The 14,927-nt window shown below is 44.9% G+C and overlaps 1 pseudogene; it reads left to right on the forward strand.

Annotated features, from left to right (window-relative positions):
• Positions 1-8,175: 8,175 nt before the first annotated feature.
• LOC109776151 (disease resistance protein Pik-2-like) lies at positions 8,176-14,918 on the forward strand (annotated as a pseudogene).
• Positions 14,919-14,927: the final 9 nt, after the last annotated feature.

Raw genomic sequence — 14,927 nt, forward strand, 5'->3', positions numbered from 1 at the left:
TCTCTTCTTCTCCTCTTCTTTTTCTTCTTTTTTCTTCTTCTTATTTTCCTTTTTCCTCTCCTTCTTTTTCTTCTTCTTCATTATCTTCCTAGCTAGATATATAATACTTTTCTAAAAATGTATCTTTTGCATATATATAACTTTTTCTTCTTCTTCCTTCTTCCTTCTCTTCCTTCTTTTCCTAAATATATAGAACTTTTTCTAAAAATGAAACTAACCTAAAATGTACTAAATCAGAGAACATATATAGATAAAACTAACCTAAAATGTACCAAAATGTACTAAAAATCTAACTTTTATATGCACAGAGAACATACATACATATATACATTTTTATAAAAATGCAAAAAACAAATCATCATATATATGAACAAAAAATCTGAAAAAAACAGGACATATAATCATATATACACACATACATATAATCACACATATGCACATAATCTGAAAAAAAAATCATATATATGAAAAAACAGAGAGGAAGGCCGGACCGAACGTGGCGGTGGCGTGTGGTCGGGGCAGGCCGGGGCATGGGGCGGCGTCGGGGCAGGGGCTCGGGCCGGGGCGGCGCGTCGGGGCAGGGGCGCGTGGGCCGGGGCGGCGGGTCGGGGCAGGGACACGGGCCGGGGCGGCGCGTCGGGGTAGGGGCGTGTGGGCCGGGGCGGCGGGTCGGGGCAGGGACACGGGCCGGGGCGGCGCGTCGGGGCAGGGCAACGGCGCGGGGCGACGGCGACGAGGAGTGGGCGGTGACGAGGAGCGGGCGGCGGGGCGGCGACGGCGAGCACGGGCAGCCTGGCGGCGTCGGCGAGCACGGGCAGCAAGGGCGCGGGGCGGCGACGGCGAGCACGGGCAGCCTGGCGGCGTCGATGAGTTCGGCGTCGTCGGGGGGCAAATGTTCAATGAAACTGAAAAATTTACAAGTCCTGCTTATATACAGAGAGCACTGGTACCGGTTCATGGCAGCAACCGAGACCAATGCCCCTTTTAGTCCCGGTTGGTGGCACCAACCGGGACTAAAGGGGGGGCATTTGTACCGGTTAGTGCCACCAACCGGTACCAATGCACCCCTTTAGTCCCGGTTGGTGCCACCAACCGGGACCAAAGGCCTTGTGCTGCTGCGCCCGCTTCGAAAGTTTAGTCCCACCTCGCTAGTTGAGAGGGGTGCGCAGTGGTTTATAAGCCCCACTGCCGCTCCCCTCTCGATCTCCTCTCCATTGCAGGCTTACGGCCTAATTGTCACTGCTATGCCTGATGGGCCTACTGGGCCTTCTGCGGGCCTGAATCCTGGCCCATCGATGGGTTTCTAGTCGTATTCAGGCCGTGGTGGCCCAGTAGGTGGCATATTTTTTATTTTTTGCCTGTTTTTTGTTTTCTTTTTTGCTTTATTTATTTTGTTTTGTTTCTACTTACAACAAAAAACTTATTTATTTTATTTTATTTTGTTTCTAAATACTTATTTATTTTACTTTATGATAATTCTTTTTGCTATTAAAGTTTCTAACAAAAAAGTTCTTTATGAAAATTATTTTTGCTTTCAATGATTTTGAACAAAAAATACTTCGATAATTTTAGTTGCATCAATTTTATATAATTTTAGTTTCAATAATACTAGAGGTTGCTTATAATGTTTTGAACAGAAAATACTTTGATAATTTTAGTTTCATAAATTTTATTTATGTTATTAAAGTTTATTTTATTTTGTTTGTACTTATATATTTTATTAAAGTTTATATTATTTTGTTTCTAATTACTTATTTATTTTACTTGTTATTTTTCATGCACCATTTTTCATGCATTTACTGATTATTTTGAGCTATAAGACCCTAAAATTGAAAAACATTTCAAATGAACTCTGAAAAGGTTGAAAGTTGGCATGGTATCATCATTTCATCCACATAGCATGTGCAAGAAAGTTGAGAGGGTTACGGCAAAAACTGGATGCACTTCGTGTACAAAACGGACAATCTCTTTCGAAGTATCAGGATTTTAGACGGAAACTCGTCTGTTACAAAGGGATTTCATTTTTTAAAACTTATTGGAACTCCTGACTTTTTGCGTGTTTAAAATGCACCATTCAAAGCAACATTATCAATTTTCAACCCTTTCTGACTTCATTTCTTATTTTTCATGCATTTATTGATTATTTTGAGCTATAAGACCCTGAAATTGAAAAGCATTTCAAATGAACTCTGAAAAGGTTGAAAGTTGGCATGGTATCATCATTTCATCCACATAGCATGTGCAAGAAAGTTGAGAGGGTTACGGCAAAAACTGGATGCACTTCGTATACAAAACGGACAATCTCTTTCAAAGTATCACGATTTCATACGGAAACTCGTCTGTTACAAAAGGATTTCATTTTTTAAAACTTATTTGAACTCCTGACCTTTTGTGTGTTCAAAATGCACCATTCAAAGCCACATCATCAATCTTCAACCCTTTCTGACTTCATTTCTTATTTTTCATGCATTTATTGATTATTTTGAGCTATAAGACCCTGAAATTGAAAAGCATTTCAAATGAACTCTGAAAAGGTTGAAAGTTAGCATGGTATCATCATTTCATCCACATAGCATGTGCAAGAAAGTTGAGAGGGTTACGGCAAAAACTGGATGCACTTCGTGTACAAAACGGATAATGGTATCATAATCGTCTGTTACAAAGTTGGCATGGTATCATCATAATAGTTGCCGGAGAAAGTCTTCACTTTTTCTTTGCTTGTGTCATTTGCTTATTGCGCCGTAACATGGATAATCTTCATCGTTTATCAGGATGCTTGGGTCAGCCTTGACTTTGAAGGGAGGAATTTCATGGAACTTTTCATAATCTTCAGACATGTCTGTCTTGCCCTCCACTCCCACGATGTCCCTTTTTCCTGAAAGAACTATGTGGCTCTTTGGCTCATCGTATGATGTATTCGCTTCCTTATCTTTTCTTTTTCTCGGTTTGGTAGACATGTCCTTCACATAGATAACCTGTGCCACAACATTGGCTAGGACGAACGGTTCGTCAGTGTACCCAAGATTTTTCAGATCCACTGTTGTCATTCTGTACTGTGGGTCTACCTGTACCCCGCCTCCTGACAGATTGACCCATTTGCACTTAAACAAAGGGACCTTAAAATCATGTCCGTAGTCAAGTTCCCATATGTCCACTATGTAACCATAATATGTGTCCTTTTCCCTCTCGGTTGCTGCATCAAAGCGGACACTGCTGTTTTGGTTGGTGCTCTTTTGATCTTGGGCGATCGTGTAAAATGTATTCCCATTTATCTCGTATCCTTTGTAAGTCAATACAGTCAAAGATGGTCCCCTGGACAACGAGTACAGCACATCACAAACAGTGTTGTCACCTCTGAGACGTGTTTCCATCCAACTGCTGAAAGTCCTGATGTGTTCACATGTAATCCAGTCGTCGCACTGCTCCGGGTGTTTGGAGCACAGACTGTTCTTGTGTTCATCGACATACGGGGTCACCAAGGTAGAGTTCTGTAGAACTGTGTAGTGTGCTTGAGACCAAGAATGCCCATCCCTGCATATTATTGAGTCCGCTCCTAGCGTGCCTTTTCCAGTCAGTCTCCCCTCATACCGCGATTTAGGGAGACCTATCTTCTTAAGGCCAGGAATGAAGTCAACACAAAACCTAATGACATCCTCTGTTTGATGGCCCATGGAGATGCTTCCTTCTGGCCTAGCGCGGTTACGGACATATTTCTTTAGGACTCCCATGAACCTCTCAAAGGGGAACATATTGTGTAGAAATACGGGCCCCAGAATGACAATCTTGTCGACTAGATGAACTAGGACGTGCGTCATGATATTGAAGAAGGATGGTGGGAACACCAGCTCGAAACTGACAAGACATTGCGCCACATCACTCCTTAGCCTTGGTATGATTTCTGGATCGATCACCTTCTCAGAGATTGCATTGAGGAGTGCACATAGCTTCACAATGGCTAATCGGACGTTTTCCGGTAGAAGCCCCCTCAATGCAACCGGAAGCAGTTGCTTCATAATCACGTGGCAGTCATGAGACTTTAGGTTCTGAAACTTTTTCTCTGGCATATTTATTATTCCCTTTATATTCGACGAGAAGCCAGTCGGGACCTTCATACTGAGCAGGCATTCAAAGAAGATTACTTCCTCTTCTTTCGTAAGAGCGTAGCTGGCAGGACCTTCATACTGCTTCGGAGGCATGCCGTCTTTTTCGTGCAAACGTTGCAGGTCCTCCCGTGCCTCAGGTGTATCTTTTGTCTTCCCATACACGCCCAAGAAGCCTAGCAGGTTCACGCAAAGGTTCTTCGTCACGTGCATCACGTCGATTGAAGAGCGGACCTCTAGGTCTTTCCAGTAGGGTAGGTCCCAAAATATAGATTTCTTCTTCCACATGGGTGCGTGTCCCTCAGCGTCATTCGGAACAGCTAGTTCGCCGGGACCCTTTCCAAAGATTACGTGTAAAGCATTGACCATAGCAAGTACATGATCACCGGTACGCATGGCGGGCTTCTTCCGGTGATCTGCCTCGCCTTTGAAATGCTTGCCTTTCTTTCGACATTGATGGTTGGTCGAAAGAAATCGACGATGGCCCAGGTACACATTCTTCCTGCATTTGTCCAGGTATATACTTTCTGTGTCATCTAAACAGTGCGTGCATGCGTGGTATCCCTTGTTTGTCTGTCCTAAAAGGTTACTGAGAGCGGGCCAATCGTTGATGGTTACAAACAGCAATGCGTGCAAGTTAAATTCCTCCTGTTTGTGCTCATCCCACGTAGGTACACTGTTTCCATTCCACAGCTGTAAAAGTTATTCAACTAATGGCCTTAGGTACACATCAATGTCGTTGCCGGGTTGCTTAGGGCCTTGGATGAGAACTGGCATCATAATGAACTTCCGCTTCATGCACATCCAAGGAGGAAGGTTATACATACATAGAGTCACGGGCCAGGTGTTGTGATTGCTGCTCTGCTCCCCGAAAGGATTAATGCCATCCGCGCTTAAACCAAACCATACGTTCCTTGGGTCAGCTGCAAACTCAGCCCAGTACTTTCTCTCGATTTTTCTCCAATGCGACCCGTCAGCGGGTGCTCTCAACTTCCCATCTTTCTTATAGTCCTCACTGTGCCATCGCATCAACTTGGCATGCTCTTCGTTTCTGAACAGACATTTCAACCGTGGTATTCTGGGAGCATACCATATCACCTTCGCAGGAACCCTCTTCCTGGGGGGCTCGCCGTCAACATCACCAGGGTCATCTCGTCTGATCTTATACCGCAATGCACCGCATACCGGGCATGCGTTCAGATCCTTGTACGCACCGCGGTAGAGGATGCAGTCATTAGGGCATGCATGTATCTTCTGCACCTCCAATCCTAGAGGGCATACGACCTTCTTTGCTGCGTATGTACTGTCGGGCAATTCGTTATCCTTTGGAAGCTTCTACAATATTTTCAATAGCTTCTCAAATCCTTTGTCAGGCACATCATTCTCTGCCTTCCACTGCAGCAATTTGGTACCGTTACCGAGCTTTGTGTTGCCATCTTCGCAATTGGGGTACAACCCTTTTTTGTGATCCTCGAATATGCGATCGAACTTCAGCTTCTCCTTTTGACTTTTGCATTGCGTCCTTGCATCGACAATGAACCGGCGGAGATCACCATCATCGGACACTGGTTTCTCTTGATCTTCAGCAGCTTCCCCCGTTGCAGCATCATTGGGCACATCGTCTGGTTCCTCTTGATCTTCAGCAGCTTCCCCCATTGCAGCATCACCGTATTCAGGGGGCACATAGTTGTCATCGTCCTCTTCTTCTTCGCCGTCTTCCATCATAACCCCTATTTCTCCGTGCCTCATCCAAACATTATAGTGTGGCATGAAACCCTTGTAAAGCAGGTGGGTGTGAAGGATTTTCCGGTCAGAGTAAGACTTCGTATTCCCACATTTAGGGCATGGACAACACATAAAACCATTCTGCTTATTTGCCTCAGCCACTTCGAGAAAATCATGCACGCCCTTAATGTACTCGGAGGTGTGTCTGTCACCGTACATCCATTGCCGGTTCATCTGCGTGCATTATATATAATTAAGTGTGTCAAAAACCATTACAGAACATCATGAATAGATAATTAAGTGACCAAATTAATAGAAGTTCATCATCACATTAAAACCAAAGTACATACATAGTTCTCATCTAACAACATATAGCTCTCCAGAGCATCTAATTAATTAAATCATACATTAAAACTATGTAAAACATTTCAATGCGAAAACAAATGTGACCATAATCGCAACCAAGGTAACAATTGATCCAACGGCATAATGATACCAAGCCTCGGTATGAATGATATATTTTCTAATCTTTCTAATCTTCAAGCGCATTGCATCCATCTTGATCTTGTGATCATCGACGACATCCGCAACATGCAACTCCAATATCATCTTCTCCTCCTCAATTTTTTTTTATTTTTTCCTTCAAGAAATTGTTTTCTTCTTCAACTAAATTTAACCTCTCGACAATAGGGTCGGTTGGAATTTCTGGTTCACATACCTCCTAGATAAATAAAATCTATGTCACGTTGGTCGGCATAATTTTCATAAACAATAAATGAACCAATAGTTATAAAGATAATATATACCACATCCGAATTATAGACAGGACGAGGGCCGACGGGGGCGGATACCAAAACCATCGCACTATATAATAACAAGCAATAAAATAGTAAGAAAATTAGACAAGTATCTATCTAAAGTAAGAATTTTTTTCTTTCAGAAAGAAGATAAGAACAAGAGGCTCACCACGGTGGTGCCGGCGACGAGATCGGCGCGGGCGATCGACGCCGGTGAAGACGGGAATGGGACATGACGGGCCGCTAAACCTAGACAAATCTCGAGGAAAATGGAGCTTTGAGGTCGAGCTTCGGGAGGAGAAAGCTTAACTAGTATGGCTCGGGCATTTCATCGAACACCTCATGTGCATAGGAGGTGAGCTAGAGCACCACAAAGCCCTCCCCTCGCCGGCCAGAGAAAAACAGAGCACTCCAGTGCTCTGCTCGCGGGCGAGGGGTATATATAGGCACCTCATTGGTCCCGGTTCGTGGCATGAACCGGGACTAAAGGGCAGCCTGTGGTACCAGTTCAAGCCACCAACCGGGACCAATGGTGGTGGGCCAGGAGCGAGGCCCATTGGTTCCGGTTCGTCCCACCAACCGGGACCAAAGGGGCCAGACGAACCGGGACCAATGCCCCCACGAGGCCCGGCAGGCCCTTGGCCTCACGAACCGGGACCAGTGCCCCCATTGGTCCCGGTTCTGGACTGAACTGGAACTAATGGGCTGACCCGGCCTGAACCAAAGACCTCTTTTCTACTAGTGGTGGTATACTTTGGGTCCGGGGGAAACCTCGACCGGTCTGGTCAGCCCGGCAGCGGCGACGCCCATGGGCGCCGCTTTTCTTCATGAAGGTGCAGCTGTGGGCCCAATCTACCCACCCTGATCCCTGGCCAGGTGAAGACCTTCAATCCTCTTCGGATTTGGCGGCAACAGCGTTGTTCGCGTCGTGACCTTCCTGAAGGTGGAGGGGATGGGACCAGTGGCAGCAGACGGTGTTCGCGAAGGAGCGGCGTTGCATCCGACACGTCAACAACGGCGGGTCTCCGCGACATGGAGAAGCGGGGTCTCGTTGTTGGGCGTGTGTTGATGGACGAGCGCAGGATGGCGGCGTTATCTGGCGTCGTGGTGGCATCGACGGCAGCTAGACCTGGCAAGATTGATGCGTCAGTACAACTCTGAAAATGGATTGGTGGTAGTTGGTGGCGGTGGCCTCTGAGTGTGCGTCGGGCCGGTGGGCGCCTCATACCCGGCAGTTGGCTTGGTTGGGGCCTCAGGTCTTGGATGTTAGATTTGGCTGTGAGGTCTGTTTGGTACTAGACCCAGATTATCAGCATCCCTTCATTAACTGGATAGGAGTAGCGATAGATGTTGCCTAGACGGTGACTTCAATCTTACTGTTGTATTATTTTGTAAGGTCTTTCGTGAATAAATAAGAAAGTGGTTGCATGCATCGCACAGATGCAAGATGCAGATGCTGGGGGCCTTCCTCCTTTTCCAAAAAAAAATACTTCCAGTTTTTCGAGTCCGACTACGTGTTCAGGCTTTCAGGTGTACATTAAAAAAATGCAGTTTTCTAGCTGAATTTCTCTCGGGGAGTTCTTTTTAATTTTTGGAATCCAGTGGAATGTATGGTGTGTACAGCAAGAGATGGACGTTTCTAGCTTCGTTTGTGCAGCAATTTTAGCAGTCAACTCAAGAAACTATGCTTGATTTTCAGCTCAAGAACCCACAACGTGCATTCACGTTCGCCATAGACTTTGTGCTGGCATATACTCCATGATGGACAGCTATTAGCATCAAAGCCGTATGGATTGATTTTTTTTTTCTAAACTTTAATCCATGACGTGGGTTGCTGGAGGAAGGGCCTCACATGCATGCTTGGTCCAATCAGCTTAACTAAGAGACAGGGTAGAATTAACTACTATGCAAATCTTGATTATAGGCCTGGCAAATCTTGATTAACAATTGGTTGAAGTTGTGACCATCGAGGCCGCGCATGAACTTCCATTATCTACCAAAACATGGCATTAGAGCCCGAGACCTGCATTTTCAGATCCCATCCACACACAAACGCTCACAGGGAGAGGGAAGGAGAGAGAAGCTCGATCGACACCGATGGAGTCCACGGCGGTGAGCATCGGCAAGTCCGTGCCGAAAGGAGCACTTGGGTGCGCCAAATCCGCCGTCGTGGAGGAGGCGGCCATGGAGCTCGGAGTCCAGCACGACAAGGCCTTCATCACGGACGAGCTGGAGAGGATGCAATCTTTCCTGATGGTGGCGTACGATGATGAGAGGGACGAGCTAAGCAAGGTGGTCGCGACCTGGGTGAACCAGGTCCGCGACGTCGCCTACGACGTCGAGGATGGTCTCCAGGACGTCGTCCTCCGCGTCCACGGGCAAACCTGGTGGGGCATCCCTCGCACGCTCCTCGACCGGCGCCATGTCACCGAGCAGATGAAGGAGCTGCGTGCCAAGGTGGAGGACGTGAGCCAGAGGAATGCATGCTACCGCCTCATCGACGGTGCGTTCAAAGCTCCCGACCTCTCCATCAACACCGGCGCTGCTGATGCCATGCTCGGCGTTGATGAAGCAACAAGACATGCCATGAACCAGCATGAATCAAGAGCAGGGATAGATCTCGCCCAGCTGATCGTCAGGGATGACCCGGGCTCAGGCTCGGGCCAAATTGGAGTGATCGGAGTGTGGGGAACAAGTGGCACCGCTGGGCATGCCTCCATCATCCTGGAGGCCTATGACAATCCAACCATAAAAGTGAAATTTCCATGCCGCGCGTGGGTCAGAGTGACGCGGCCTTTCACCCCCGAAGAGTTTGTCCAAAGTATGGTGGAACAGTTTCAAGAAACTTTTGTAGAGGTGGCTGGTTCTCCTTTGGAGCTGGAGCTGGAAGAGGCAAAGACGGGTCGAGAGTTGGCGCGCCAAGACGGCGCGTACGTCAACAACAAGAGGTACCTCATTGTGCTTACGGACCTATCCACCATGGAAGAGTGGCACCAGATCAAGGCTTGCTTCCCCGAAAACAAAATGGGGAGCCAAATCGTAGTGTCCACAGAGCGAGTTGAAGTTGCAAGCTTGTGCCCGGGCCAGAAAAGTATGGTTTCCAAGCTGAAGAAATTGTCTGCTGAGCAGACCATCTATGCTTTCCACCAGCAGGTACTAGCTAGTTCAATTTTGGAAATAGCCTTTTGTTACTCTTTCATCTTGCTCCAAATCTGGTTATCAAAAGACGTTAGGATATGTCAACTTTAATACCCTCATTTATTTGTTTTGCAGTCACGCTAGCATTAGATGCGTCTCTAGATATTAGCTGAAGGTTTTTTTTTTCCCTTTTAGACATATCACCGAAAATATGGGCCATTAAACACCTGCGCAAAGCTAAATTATCACCGAAAATATGTCACTCTTTCATCTTGCTCAAAATCTCGGCTATCAATACGCCAACTTTAGTACCAATATTTGTTTGTTTTGTGGTCACGCTAGCATTAGTGCAGAAGATTTTAATTTTCATTTAGACATATCACCAATAATATGGGCCATTAAGCATCTATGAAAGGTTGACCTATCTTGATGCATCCTGGAACGTCCTGCTCATATTAATTTGTGTGTTGGACAAGGTAATTAAAAATGGGAAATTCTCAAACCATTCCACCTCTCTTGTTCAGCCAACTTACAACCTTCACTAAAACATCCCCGGGCCCCAATATGGTCGCCAACCATGTATTCCTTGCCGATGCCGTTGCAGCGTTCCCTAGGAGAGGTTACTATGTTGAATTGGGGATGCTACCATCTTGTGTATATGGATTATGTCGCAGTGGTTTGATAAATTTGAAATTGCAAGAATTTTTGCATAGCTATTCCTAATGTGTAACTGAATTACATGTTCTATTTGGTCATGTGAATGCTAAGGTTTCACTAACTTCATATTTTGTTGTAGTACTCCTCAACTTATGGCATGATTCAAGAATAATTTGTGTCCATGGTCGTGTACGGTTTTCTTCTTTACTAATTCCTCATCTGCTTTCAGAATTTCTTGGCAAAATCAAACATGATGTGAGAAAAACTGATTTGTATACGCGCCATTTGAGCTTGATTTATGGTTCATTGTGACATTGATATTGCTGTCTAGCTAGCTTAGGACTTATATATGTGATGACATGACGCATATATTATGATGAGTGATTTATCATTGGAAATGTGTCTAACTATTGTTTGTTCGTGTTCAGAGTTTTCAAGACACAACATATTCATCAAAGGCAGCGTCGAGCTTAGTGTTACCCCACACCATTGAGAATGAGATACAAGAAGGCCAATCTTATTCTGAAGATGATGAAATGACAATGATCCAAGAGAGCCTCACACACACCAGTAATGTGCAAGGTCCTCTAGAGAAATTTCCGCTTATTGGGCGGGAGAAAGAAATATCTAATATTATTGAATTGATTCAAGAACACTCTAGCACCCAACAAATTCAGGTCATTGCAGTGTGGGGAAAGGGTGGTGTTGGGAAAAGCACTCTGATCAGTGATATTTACCATAGCCAAGAGGTCAATCAAATGTTTGAAAAACATGCCTATGTCACGGTCTTGCAACCTTTCAAGATTGAGAAGCTCCTTAGCAGCTTAATATTTCAACTAGATGCAAGGAAAGTTGCTTCAACGAAAGTTGAAGACTTTACTGGACTGCTGGACCGGTGTTTACAAGAAAAGAGTTGCTTGATTGTTCTTGATGACCTCTCGTCTACCATGGAATGGGATATAATATTGCCATGTTTGCTTGCAATGAATAGTCCAAGCTTGGTCATTCTGATCACCACAAGGCATGAGGATATTGCTAAGCATTGTTGCAAAAACCCAAAGTGCATATGCTTGCTCAATGGTCTAGACGAAAAGGGTGCCTGTGACCTCTTCACAGAAAAGGTACTGAAAGAACACTACCCATATTATTCACTTTCTCAATTGCAAAAATATATAGTTCCCTTTATCTAGATCTTCGAAGGGTCATATTTCAGATGAGGGAGGCTATCTCGCGCGCGCGCGCGTTGGCGCGGCCGATTTCCGACAGGACTGCTGATTCCCTTTTTGGCAAATCTGATGAGCGAGATTAGTGGTACACACCTGGCCCCACCAGTTAAAATCAGGGGGAGAGAAAATTAGGGAGAGATGCATGCGCTAGAGCTTCTGGCGCACGCCTCGGTAGCGTTGGTCGTTGGCCACATGGTGGGCCTTGCTGCTGACCCTGTCCGCAGAACAGAAAGGAGATGGATTAGATCGCGCGTTGCGACGTGCGCCCGTGAAAGAGTAATTTCGATTTCAGATTAGCATACTGTAAGCACAACACAACCATCCCCCTTTACAAGAGATTATTTAAAGTGGGTTGCAAGAACGTAAATTCGGCTATCATGTTGTAGGGCAATATTTAGGAATCATATACATTCGACTTGCTAGCTATGAAACCAAAATACTGATTACATGAACCCATTTCCCGAGTTAGGCCAGGTTAGCATTAGCATCAAGCTGGCAAAATTCCATGACTTCACTACTTCTCTTACCAAATTATATGGGAACAATGTTTTGAAAGAATCATGTAACTATAATGAATACAATTTAATCATTTTTTCATATTTTTGAAACTACGTGCTCTCCAAACAGGTTGGTTTATGTACATGGTGCTACAAAAGTACTTCTCCTTTTCCCCTTTTGTTCAAACTGAGCCAAATAACATAATCATCTTTCCGAGAATTACAACAAAAATTATACATATAGAGAATTGATGGAAACATGCGTTGATGTTAAATTTGGTACAAAGTATGTTTGGGTGATGAACATGATAAGTTATCACTCAACTTGTATTATAATAACAGATAGTGTTTCATATTTCTGTTTTAGAATTCTTACATACGGACTATGTCCTAGTCACTCCAATTAAAAAATAGATAATGAAAAAATATTCTTAATTGCATTCCTGATGTTTATTACCATGTCAATAGAAAACATAGCCTATTGGGTACTAGCCACCCAAACATGCACATGATAGTCAAAAAAATAAACTCTGTACACTAGTTTCCATACACCTGACTCATCTTAATTACATAGTGGTCAAAACTAATTATATGTTAACCAATTGCAGGTATTTAAGGATAAAGCCACAGATTTGACTAAGCATTATCATGAATTGGTTGAACCCGCAAATCTGATCCTAAATAAGTGCAATGGACTTCCCCTTGCGATACTCACCATAGGTGGATTTTTGGCGGAACAACCAACAAAAACTGTCGGGGATTGGATGAAACTGGATCGATGTATCAGTCTGGAGATGGAGATGAATCCAAAGTTTGAGGGCGTAAAAACAGTCCTTATGAAAAGTTATGATGGCCTACCCTATTACCTAAAGTCCTGCATCTTGTACTTATCCATCTTCCTTGAAGATTGCACAGTTAGCCGGAGACGTTTTGTGTCCCGATGGGTTGCGGAAGGTTACTCAGAGGATACATCCATGGCCAAAAGATACTTCATGGAACTTCTAGAGAGAAGCATGATATTACCAACTCAGATTTCACTTTGCAGCATACAAGGAACTGACTCATGTCAAGTACATGATCCGATCCGTGATATCATCATAGAAAAGTCAATGGAGGAAAATCTTGTTTTCAGGCTGGAGGAAGGATGCAACTCAAACAACCAAGGCACATTCCGTCACCTTGCCATAAGCAGTAATTGGGATGGAGACGAAGGTCAGTTTGAGGCCACCATGAAGTTGTCATGTATACGGTCATTGACGGTGTTTGGCAAGTGGAGGCCATTTTATATTTCTGACAAGATGAGATTTCTTCGTGTGCTGGACCTCGAAGGAACTAAAGATCTAGCCGATCATCACCTTGAGCACATTGGGAATCATCTTCATCTGAGATACCTTTCTCTAAGAGGGTGTGAAGGAATATATTACCTGCCAGATTCAGTGGGTAACCTGCGACAACTTGAGACACTAGACATCAAATATACAAGAATAACGAGGCTGCCAAGAACCATCGCCAAGCTTAGCAAGCTATGCCAACTGAAAGCTGGCAATGAATTCTATATCGGAGAAGAACGGCCATCACTAGCATGTTGTGTACCTTTCGCTTCTTGTTGCGCGATGGTCATACAAGCTTATGCTGTTAAGGTGCCAGTAGGGATCGGGGAACTGAAATCCCTGAACACACTGCGATGTGTGCACCTTGAATGGGAAAATGCCATCATACAAGAGATAGAAGGTCTCACCAAGCTCCGCAAGTTAGGAGTGTTCGGCATTGATAGGGGCAATGGCCCGGAGTTTTGTTCAGCCATTTCAGGTCTCGACCGCCTTGAATCTTTGTCAGTGCGGTCAGAGGTATGGGATTTATGTGACATCTTGAATGGCATGTCCTCGCCTCCAGAAAATCTCCGGAGCCTCAAGCTTCTCGGTTGGATGGATGAACTGCCGCAATGGATCAAGATGCTCCAGAATTTGGTGAAGATTAAGCTAGAGTCCACCGAGGTGTCTATAAACGATGAAGAATTGCGAATCCTTGGGAACCTACCAAACCTATCCATCCTGTCTTTCAAGGAGAAATCGTTCCAGAGTGCGCTACCTATCACTTTCCATAGTGGCCTTTTCAGAAGCCTCGTGACGCTCGAGCTTGTTTACATGGACGTGGAGGTCGGATCGTTGGAGTTCGAGGCATCATCGATGCCCAAACTCGAGTTGCTGAACCTGCGACTTGTCGATTGTAAAATTGGCTTTTCTGGACTGGAATTTCTCCCAAGCATCAAGGAAGTGCGGCTCTTGGTCGTCGTTACCCCAACACTCATCGCACTAAAGGAAAATATGACCCAAGAAGAAGCAGAAGAGGAGGCAAGACACAGGGAAGACAGAGTCAAGGCGGACATGAGGAAGCAGCTCGCCAACAATGAAAACTGCCCCATTATGAACGAGCTAGGCCCACAAATTGTTTTCTGAACCTACTATGGTGCAAAGGAGATTCGATCCGCGGGCTTATGTCAGCGAGGGGTCTCGACTTGTTGGCCTACTTGCCAGTGTGTTTCTTTATGTTCCAGTTTGGGCGGCGGTTTCGTCTTATGTTGTGTAGTTTCTGAGTTTTAAGTTCATGTGTAATTGTTCATTCCATTTTCCTTGAACTGGCCTTGGGCAATAACTTTGTAACTGGACATCACTTCTACTTTGGCTTGCCATTAATTACCTCTGTGTAGTTCTTCTTCGACCATATTTTTCGACAAATGTAATTCGTGAACCTCATCAACTTGTTACCATTTGTTCGGAAGAATGCTTC

This window comes from Aegilops tauschii, chromosome 6 (assembly GCF_002575655.3).
Source record: "Aegilops tauschii subsp. strangulata cultivar AL8/78 chromosome 6, Aet v6.0, whole genome shotgun sequence".
Lineage (NCBI taxonomy): Eukaryota > Viridiplantae > Streptophyta > Magnoliopsida > Poales > Poaceae > Aegilops > Aegilops tauschii.